The sequence below is a fragment of the Humulus lupulus genome, chromosome 3 (genome assembly GCF_963169125.1).
Source record: "Humulus lupulus chromosome 3, drHumLupu1.1, whole genome shotgun sequence".
Taxonomy (NCBI): Eukaryota; Viridiplantae; Streptophyta; class Magnoliopsida; order Rosales; family Cannabaceae; genus Humulus; species Humulus lupulus.
In genome coordinates, this window is record NC_084795.1 from 39,077,600 (window position 1) to 39,087,515 (window position 9,916).

Consider the following 9,916-nt stretch of genomic DNA (forward strand, 5'->3'; position numbering starts at 1 on the left):
AGTTAAATAGTAGTAGCAATAGTAATAGTTGTAGTATTTTTATGACTGTGGATTTTGGTTCAGACCGGAATTAGTTGGACACTCGTAGTAACACTTGTAGATTTTCTAAGTTTAACCTATAGATTAAGAATATTAATTTTAACCTAAGGTTTGATTAATATGACTGATATTGATGGTGATATTTATTATATTATAAGGTTTAGATAGACCCAATAAGATAGTAACACTTGTCACATGTATGTTTAATGATAATTAAGTATTTTTGAGGAATAAGTTTATTAAGATAAATATTTGAATATCCTAGGGTCTGTCAGTAGCTTTGAAATCGTTAGAGGACTTAGTCAAGGCTGTTTACTAAATTCAAATTAGGCTAAAAAGGTGCAATTTCGTGTTTAAATATTCAGCGTATGCCGATATATCGCAGCTATAGGGGCGATATATCGCAGTACGGGGATACGAAAAAACACGTAACTTCGCACGATCACCTCGACGAGCCTCGAGCATACTGGCCCAGGCGATATATCGCCTACTAGGGGTGATATATCGGCTCCTTTGATGAATTTTTGAATGTTTTTGAAAACGTTCTCATTTTAATCTTTAACCTCTTGATAAGTCCAACATCTTTCTGACCGAGTCTTCAGCCTCTGCTGAACGATAATTCAAATATTTTATTCAAGTTAAATGAAGATCTTTTCATTCTTGAACTCTATAAATAGGACCTAGTACTCAGCCATTTATTCATTCATCAAGCTAAGTTCAGAGGTTGCAAGTTGCTAGGTTTTTTTTGAGTGCTTAAACACTTGGGTTGGGGATTATAAGCTTAATCATTATAAGCTTACCAAACACTTGGGAAGTAAGGTTTATAGCACATTTCAGTTCAAGGTTTAGATCGGTCATAGAAGCATTCAAGGTATTCCAAACTCTAGTTCATTTTGGTATTGTTTTCCTTAAGTTCTTATAGTTTTCTACTCAACATCCTAACTTTATTCTTTATTCTTGGTTAGGAAATCTAAGATCTTGAACATAAGGTTCTTGGTAAGTATCTTTCGATGGAATAGTTATTTCATTATTTTCATCCCTTTTTCTTTAGTATACTCACCCTTTCATTGATGGTTTTTAGGAGTGTCCCAAACCTGTTCACATATCCCGGTATATTTGGTAAGGAAAATAGGATAGGATATTACATGTTATGCTATATGTTATCTTATGATTTATGTGTTATGTTATGTATGTTGTAGACTTGGGCATATGACTTGTATAACTAACAAGCCCCAATAAATTTATGGGCATATGACTTGCTTAGCTAGCAAGCCCCACAAATCTAATGGGCATATGATTTGTTTAGTTTACGAGCCCCAAGTAATAATGGCCATTATAGTATGTGTGACATATGTTTTATTATATGTTGCGTTATGAATTTTTTTGTATATGGTTTACGTGTTAGGTTTTCCTTGCTGGGCATTAGGCTCACTCCTTTATGTTTATATGTCCAGGAAAATAGCTTTGGTGGCGGGAAAGGTTCTTGGAAGCTTGGGGATGTGTATTGAGGCGGGATGGAATCAATGGACCGTGCGTTCGATTCGAGGATGAAGTTTCTTTAAATTTTATATGTATTTTCCGCACTTTATTATGTAATCCATTTGTTTAAAATTATGTTATGTTTTTATTTTAAAAACAATGGGATCCCATATCCTACTTTAAATTTTATGTAGTTTAACATTTGTTTTACAAGTTTTTAATAAAGATTATGATTATTTCACTTGCAAGTTTTATTAAAAATTAGTATCTATGTATAGTAGTCATTAATGGTCCAAAGTCTAGAGTAGTTGGGTCATTACAATAGACTTATCAGTCATCTACATAAGGATAGACTTATTAGTCATCTATACATAGAGACTTATTAGTCATCTACCTTAGAGATAGACTTATCAGTCATCTAACAGAGATAGACTTATCATTCATCCATATAAAGATAGACTTATTAGTCATCTATACAGAGATAGACTTATCAGTCATCTACATAAGGACAGACTTATTAGTCATCTATACAGAGTATGACTTATTAGTCGTCTATTCAGAGAGACTTATTAGTCGTCTACCTCAGAGAGACTTATTATTCATCTACCTCAGAGCGAGAGACTTATTAGTCATATACTCAGAGCGCAGCACTCCATAAACATTTATTTGTACATGTTTGCATGCATGAGTAGGGTTATTACTGCTAGGCATGCCTATTGTGATTTAGTGACATGTTATTACTTGTTCATGAGCATATTGAGTTTTCTTGTTGAGCTTCGGGTCACGGGTGCTATGTGGTGCAGGTAAAGCAAAAGAAAGCTGAACCATCCTTGAGTTGGAGAGCTTAGGTGATGATGTGTACATATGCGGCTGCTCGACCACCATGACCGAGGGTTTGAAGAGGAACTAGGGTTAAACCCTATTTTGGAGCTTAGATCGGCTGGTTGTAAATATTTTATTGTAATTAACCTTTAATTTATATTTTGGGATCCCAATGTATACAGTAAACGTTTTAGTGAAACGTTGTATCTTAACAAAAAATTTAACCCTAAATCATTAATCATACTTAGCTACATGATTATGGCCAAATGACTCGATTAGCGAGTATATCATTGTTTAAAATGTACACCGTAACAGTCCTTGGGTAGTAGGGCATTACACCTCCGGACCCTTTGATTGGCGAGTTGAATGGTTATGACCAAGGGAACGTTATGTGGGAATTGGACGTGGCTAGCATCTTCTTCTATAAAAATGATTGGTTGTATTTCCAATCGTTGTTGTTTTGATAATCGTTGTTCCGGAATGAACTCCACTCCGTTATGGGATTTCAGTTCGTTACTGTACCTCTTCTAGGCCCCGCTGCTCGTGCCTGCCAAATGAGGTCCTACCAAAATGGTGGCTATATCTCCCCTATTATCGGAGGAGGGTCGTCCTGATTCTCTTGAGCTTCGGTTTGACCTATTGAAGCTTCAGGGACTGATGGAGGGTTTGGTCCAGCGGGCTAATTAGGGACCACCCGATTTTGGGTGTACTGGGCCAAAGGTCTTGCTCTAATGAGAGTTTCGATCTCATCATTCAGCTGTCGACAGTCATCAGTGTTATGACTGATATCATTGTGGAATCGGTAGAACTTCAAAGAATCTCTCTTCACCCTCTAGTTCTTCAACGGTTCTGGCTTCTTCCACGAAAGGTGAGCAAAATTTTCTAGGAAGATGTGCTCCCTAGTGTCTGTTAGGTCGGTATAAGTAGCGTAAAGAGGTTTGAATTTCTCCCCAGACTTATTTTTCTTTGTTTCGCTCTACTCGCCCTCTCCATTTCCCTTCCTTTTGTTATTCCCCCATTGGTTATTTTGGGTAACGGTTTGAGCCATAGCTGCAACGTCCGTTACCACTCCAACGGGCTGGACAAGGAGATGGCTGGTTCCTACGACGGAAGTTCGCGCCTCTTCTAGGTTAATCCATTCTTGAGCTCGGGCCAAGAATTCGTCCACACTCTTAACTCCTTTCCTTTGGAGTTCTTGCCACAGGTTGCCCCCAACGAGGATTCCTATCCTCAGTGCCATGAGCTTGGAGCTATCATCAACATCCCTAGCTCGTGCAGCAACATTGGCAAACCGACTTAGATATGCCTTCAACATTTCGCGAGATTGCTGCTTTACATTGGCTAAGGAATCAGCCTCAACTCGAGTTGCTTGTGAAGCTCGGAATGCTTTTTTGAACTCGGAGGAAAACTTCTTCCACGAGCTTATGGAATGTCTCTTGTACTGCTTAAATCACTACCTGGCTGGCCCGACCAGAGTTGCAGGGAATAAAATACACCTTAGATCGAGTCCGACATTGTGGGCCATCATCACGGTGAAACATTCCGAGGTGGTCTGACGAACTCCATCTTCGTCAAATTTTGACAAGTGTGGCATTTTGAAGCCTACCAGATATGTGGTCGCCGCAATATTTGGAGTGAAAGGCTCGAGCTCATCCTCTGAGCCGCAATCATCTTTGTTTTTTCCAGATAAAAGTCTCTTCATTTTCTCTTCCATCAGAGCTAGCCTCTCGAGGGTTTGGTCTCTGGTCCCTAGGTTACCTGGGGGCTATTCGACAGCTCCCATCCTATCGTATGCATCTGATGGGTTATTTTCCCTCCAAGCTCGAGCTTGGTTTGGTGGGGCATTCCCATTATCACGTACTATGGACGGACCTCCCTCTTGTCGAGTATAACTAACATCTTCATTCCGACCTGGATTCCTTCTCTACGAATTTAGGCGATCATGCAAATTGGGTTGTGACTCGTATCAAGGGCTTTGCTGTTTTACCTCTATAATGTCGAAACATAATTTTTACGTGATTCAGTGGTTAAAATTCACCTAGTCCACGAGCCTATATTATTGCTGTTTTACTCTCTCTATTTTGGCAGAGTTTCGACATTATAGAAAAAAAATGGTCTCTTTTCCTGTCCAATATTTCCAGTATTTATAAAGGAATTTCATTGACAGGTTTGGGTAACCGCGTCAGTCAATCACACATTTATATAATTATTACATTTAATGCAAATAATTCCCATTTATATTGGGATATTATCTGATCACAAGGTAAATGTACTCCTAATATCTGGGATATTATATATGACAAATTGGTCATAAATATACGTATAAAGGGATCCCGAGTCTCGGGGGATCCACGGATATGAAATATATTAGAACTACCACGAGTTGGATATCTCCTCCAAGCTCGTGCTTCAACAACTGTTTTAATCTTCTGAGCTCGCGCTTCATAGCCTTCGTGTTCGTAGCTCGGGTTAAACCCAGGATACCTAACACCACGTGTGGCCACATGAAACTAGAGTTGCCCACGTGGATAATAAGCAGATATCATTCCCTTTGTTATTTCTCAGTATATTTATTTGTCAGCGGTACCCTAGTTGAATGAATGAACTTGGGCTAAAATTAGGGTACAACATGCAACCTCTTGAATACCTCTAAGAACTTTGCAAAATACTTGTCAAGACGGTTCTTTTGGAGTCTCTGTGGATATGTAATTTTGATGTGATGATCTATAGACACCGGAGGTACCACTTCTCTTGCTGGAAGATTCTCAGTAACCTTCTCTTCATTAGTATTCTTGTCCTCAATTGTTTGTTGATCCTGCTTTTGCTCGACTTTCTTCTCCATACTTGGTCCCTCATACACTGTTCTGCTCCTCAAGGTAATAGCCAGGCACTGTTCATTAAGATTTCCTTTCAGATTCACTTCAGTAGTGCTTGGCAAGTTACCTTGTGCTCGGTTTGCCATTAACGTGGTCAACTGTCCAATCTGAGTTTCCAAGCTCCAAATTGATGACCTTTTTTCTGTAATAAATTGAGTTAACACGTCAGCCTAACCATCTTGTTTTGCTTGCATCGATTGTTGTGCAAGTCTTACTGTTGTTGCTGATAAAATCTAGGAAGAGGCCTTGGGTACTGAGATTGGCTCTGCTGAAACTGCTCTGACTACCCTGTGTTATATTATTTTATAATATAATGTTTTAGATTAAATAAATGTGACATAGAGTGTCACATATTGTAATATATAATAGAGAGTTACATTATTTGGATATATGTGAAATATCCAAACATGTAACATATTTGGTGTTACAAATTCATCACAAATTTGTAACTCCTAAATATCACCCATTATAGTGTAGATTTATTGTTACACAATATTGAGATGAATTTCTTAAAGCCATATGAGAAATGGTTGATAGAGATGTGATTTTAACTCCCATATTGTGTATGGAAGTTACAAAATCAAGTGGGAATAAATTTGAACGTTTTGGAAAAAACTAAAAAAATTGGTTGCTGAAAATGACCAAGGGTCGCGGCCCTAGTGGTTGACAGCTTCATACAAATTCAGTTTTTATCCAATTTTGAACATTTCCAACAGCCAAATAACTCCTAAATCTCTATTTTAATTCCATAAAACATCTAATTAATCATTGGTAACAGCCATGGGAGTTGGTGGAATTTGAAATTCAAAGGGTGTCTCAAAACTCTATAAATAGGAGCCTAATGCTCACTTGTAAAAAACAACATTTCTATCCATTAGAGCACTTGGCTATAAACACCTTGAGGCTTGATAATTCCAGAAAGCATTTCCTACAATCTATGAGAGATTCGTTAGTGCTTGAGTTAGGGGGAAATAAGCTTTTGGACAAAGGTTTCAAACCTTGTTCAAGTTGGTGATCCCCAACACTCTTCACTTTGGTAGTGTGAGTGAGAGTTGTTTATCTTTTGTTTCTTGGTCCTTTCTTTCATTCTATTGCTTTTCATCTTTATATTGTTCTTCTCTATTTACTTGTATTTCTTGTTCAAGATTTGTAATCTTTTCTTTTCTTTTGTTTCAAACACTTTACTTTATTTGTAACCTTTTGCTTAGAGTTGTATTTTACTATTCTCTTCTTCTTCATCATCTTCTTCATTTTCTTTGTTTATTTGTAATTTTCAGTTATAGAGTTGTAACTCTTTTTAATCAATCATTATTTATTTGTAATATATTTCATGGAGTTGTAATTTATTATTATTTCCATTGAGGCAAAATACATATTTTCCTAACACCCTGATCACTTGTCCATGAGAAATTAGGGTGATTCCTCCACCCTTGATTGTAGTTCATTGAGTATGGGTTATTTGAGGGCCTTGGAAAATTACATATTGCTTGCACTTGCTCTAGAGGCATATTGTTAAAATCTCTTATTGTGCATTGCTCAAACAAATGAGGTCCCCCACATAACTCACACATAATCTGCATCTGCATAACTGGAGCTTGAGCTTGAATGTTGTTTTGCTGTAACTGTTTGGTTAATGTTGCAACATGAGCTGACAACATCGAGATGGCATCCAATCCATGCACTCCAACCACCTTCTTAGTGGTTTGTCTTTCAGATGGCCACTGAAAGTTATTCATAGCCATTTCTTCCAACAGATCATAAGCCTAATTAGCGCTCTTACTCATGAACGCTCCTCCAGACGCTGCATCAATGATTTTGCGAGTAGTACTGCACAAATCATTGTAAAAAATATGGACTAACATCCATTTCTCAATTCCATGGTGAGGACATTTTCTTAACAACTCCTTAAACCACTCCCACGCATCATATCGTGATTCACCATCTCTTTGGTGAAAATTGTTGATTTCACCTCTATACCTTGCAGATAATGATGGTGGGAAAAATTTGGCCAAAAATTTCTGAGTGAGTTCCTCCCATGTTGTAATAGAGTTGGCTTCTAAAGAAATAATTCAACTCTTTGCTCGGTCACTTAATGAAAATGGAAACAACCTCAACCTACTGCATCATTTGTTACTCCGTTCATTTTAAATGTGGCGCATAGCTCTATGAAATTCGCCAAATGTAAGTTTGGATCTTCCGTTGGCAATCCCCCAAACTGAACCGATGCTTATACCATTTGCAGAATGGCAGGTTTGATTTCTAAGTTATTGGCCTCAACTGTTGGAGGTCTAATACATGATTGTGCCCATGTGACAGTAGGTAGCACGTAATCTCTCAAACTTCTTTGTGCTAGTTGCTGAATTGGTGCCTCTTGTTCCACAACTCCTACAACACTAATATTACAACTTGATTCTGAGCCATTCTTTCTACCCGTTTCTGTTTCCAATTTCTTCTGCAAGTTTTCTCAATTTCAGGAACAACATGCACCCTTGATTCTAATCCCTGTCATCACATAAACTACTTGAACACCTGAAATCACATATTGAGAAAAACCAGAATTCGAATGGTATAAAAGAATAACAACCAAATTCACTACAAGAAAAAATAGTATTCATAACACTTAAAAAGTGCTATCTGGGACTATTGATAGCACTTCTGAAAATGCTAACGTAGCCCATGTTATTAAAAGTCCAGTCTTTTCTATAACATTTTTTGAATGTTATGTTCGGTGTTATCTTAAACTATTCAATAACACATTTTTAGGTGCTATAATATTCAAATAATAACATTTAGATAGAGTTTTTGATTATAAATTTGAAGTTTAATCTTGTATTTTTTTCATAGCACTTTTCAACTGTTACATTTGATTATTTTGATAACATTTTTAGTTTGTTATATTATATAAACCATAACGATTTTTTACGCTTATAATATGCTTTTAAATCATAACATATAGTAATAAAATTTTAAATTTTATTTTGATAAGTATACTTATATGGTTTTTTTTTAATTAAAAGATTTTCATTATTGTATTTTGATAAAAATATTCAAAATTAATCATAAAATGTAATTCTCAATAGATTGATAAACCATAAGTATTACATTAAACAATAACTAATTCAAACCATGAATGTGTCTACTTCATGAGATCTTAGTTCTAACTTAAGTTTGAAAGCATAACATAATAAAGTTTTATAATCTTGAACAATTTTTACTTCAAAAATGAAAAATAGAAACATTACAAGATACACAAAAGTAAACCATGCGTGAAACTTGCTCCATCCTTCAATTCATCATCATTTGTGCACTTGTCTTTGTTGCGAATCCATTTGTTTAGCTACAACAAAATTTAAATAAGTAATGCTTCAACTTAAAGTTATAGTAAACTAAAAGAGTACATAAAAAACGTTAATTACCTAATTATAACTTTATCAGCTGGCCATGCAATTATACTACCTACAGCATCTTCTATAGTAGACATAATTGTTGAAGGCCTCCACAGAAATGCATCATTCTTTCTCACAAGATCTATCCCCACTTTCATAGCATTAGGCCCAAGAGGAACATGATGAACCTCATCCTTTGGGTCACTTGAGATAAAATAACCTTCTGCAACAATTTCTCCAGATCCAATCCAATCTAATATTTTGCATTTTGAGCCAAATGTGTGGTTCTTGACACTCTAATAATATATCAATATAACAAATTCAGCAGCAGTAAATGATTTTATATTGAATATTATATGTTTTAGATTTTATCATTTTCATATAATTAGTATCATAATTACCTGAGTGGAATGAACATAAGAATTTGATTGAACATTGACATTTGATTGCTCCTCGCTCTGAGAAGATGTATTCTATTTACAAGTAAGATAGAAAGACATGAATTCAACATCAAAATTAAAAAAAATACAAAAGTAAAGACTAACCAAAAAATTGAACATGAATCTTAGTTATTATTGCAATTCAGCCACATGAAAATATAGTTTCAGCATCAAAATACTTACTTGATTTTTCATTAAAGAAACAATGAGTTGCTCCATGTGTTGCATTTTGTCGTTCAAATTTTTGCATTGACCTTCTATCTTTATCAAATGGTCATCTCTTTCTGACACAATTTGCAACTTTGACCGAGTAACTCCTCTTCCGAAAGCTCTCAAGTATGAATTTTTTTCAGGACCAAGGACTTTTGTGAGGATATCTTCATTAACACTTGTAGTTGAAGACGTAGCAGGATCTTTCTTATATTCTTCAACCAAATCCTTCAAAAATAAATAGTATCAATAAATGTATTCAAACAAATGAGTAAGTTAAAACTAAAGTCACATGATTTTGAAAGGGCAAGGTGTATACAAAAGCTTCAGCCACTTCTGAATTTACTGGTTCGCCATTTTTCTTCTTATGTGCTTTGGTCCAAACATCAACTCTAGAAGGTGGTGTATTGGTTTCACTATGGTTCATCTATCAAAATAAGAAAATAAATTAAAAAAATATCTAAACCAAATTCTATAATAAAACAACTGTAAATATGTTTGGCTTTACCAACTCATCAATCAATCTTGCATAACCTTTGCGACTACAAGTGTGGGGTAGTTGCTTTGTCCGTATTTTTTTGAATTTCTCGCTTGTAGCCTAAGAATATAAAGTTAATAGAGACATTAAACTATAAATTTTAATCATAAATATATTTGGTTATAA

General features: G+C 35.7%; 1 non-coding gene across 1 annotated transcript; it reads left to right on the plus strand.

Moving 5' to 3' along the window:
- Window positions 1-7,088: 7,088 nt before the first annotated feature.
- On the plus strand, window positions 7,089-7,195 carry LOC133827933 (small nucleolar RNA R71). The gene has a single exon (XR_009890582.1). It is a non-coding gene; the product is annotated as a small nucleolar RNA R71 (small nucleolar RNA).
- The last annotated feature ends 2,721 nt before the right edge of the window (window positions 7,196-9,916 follow it).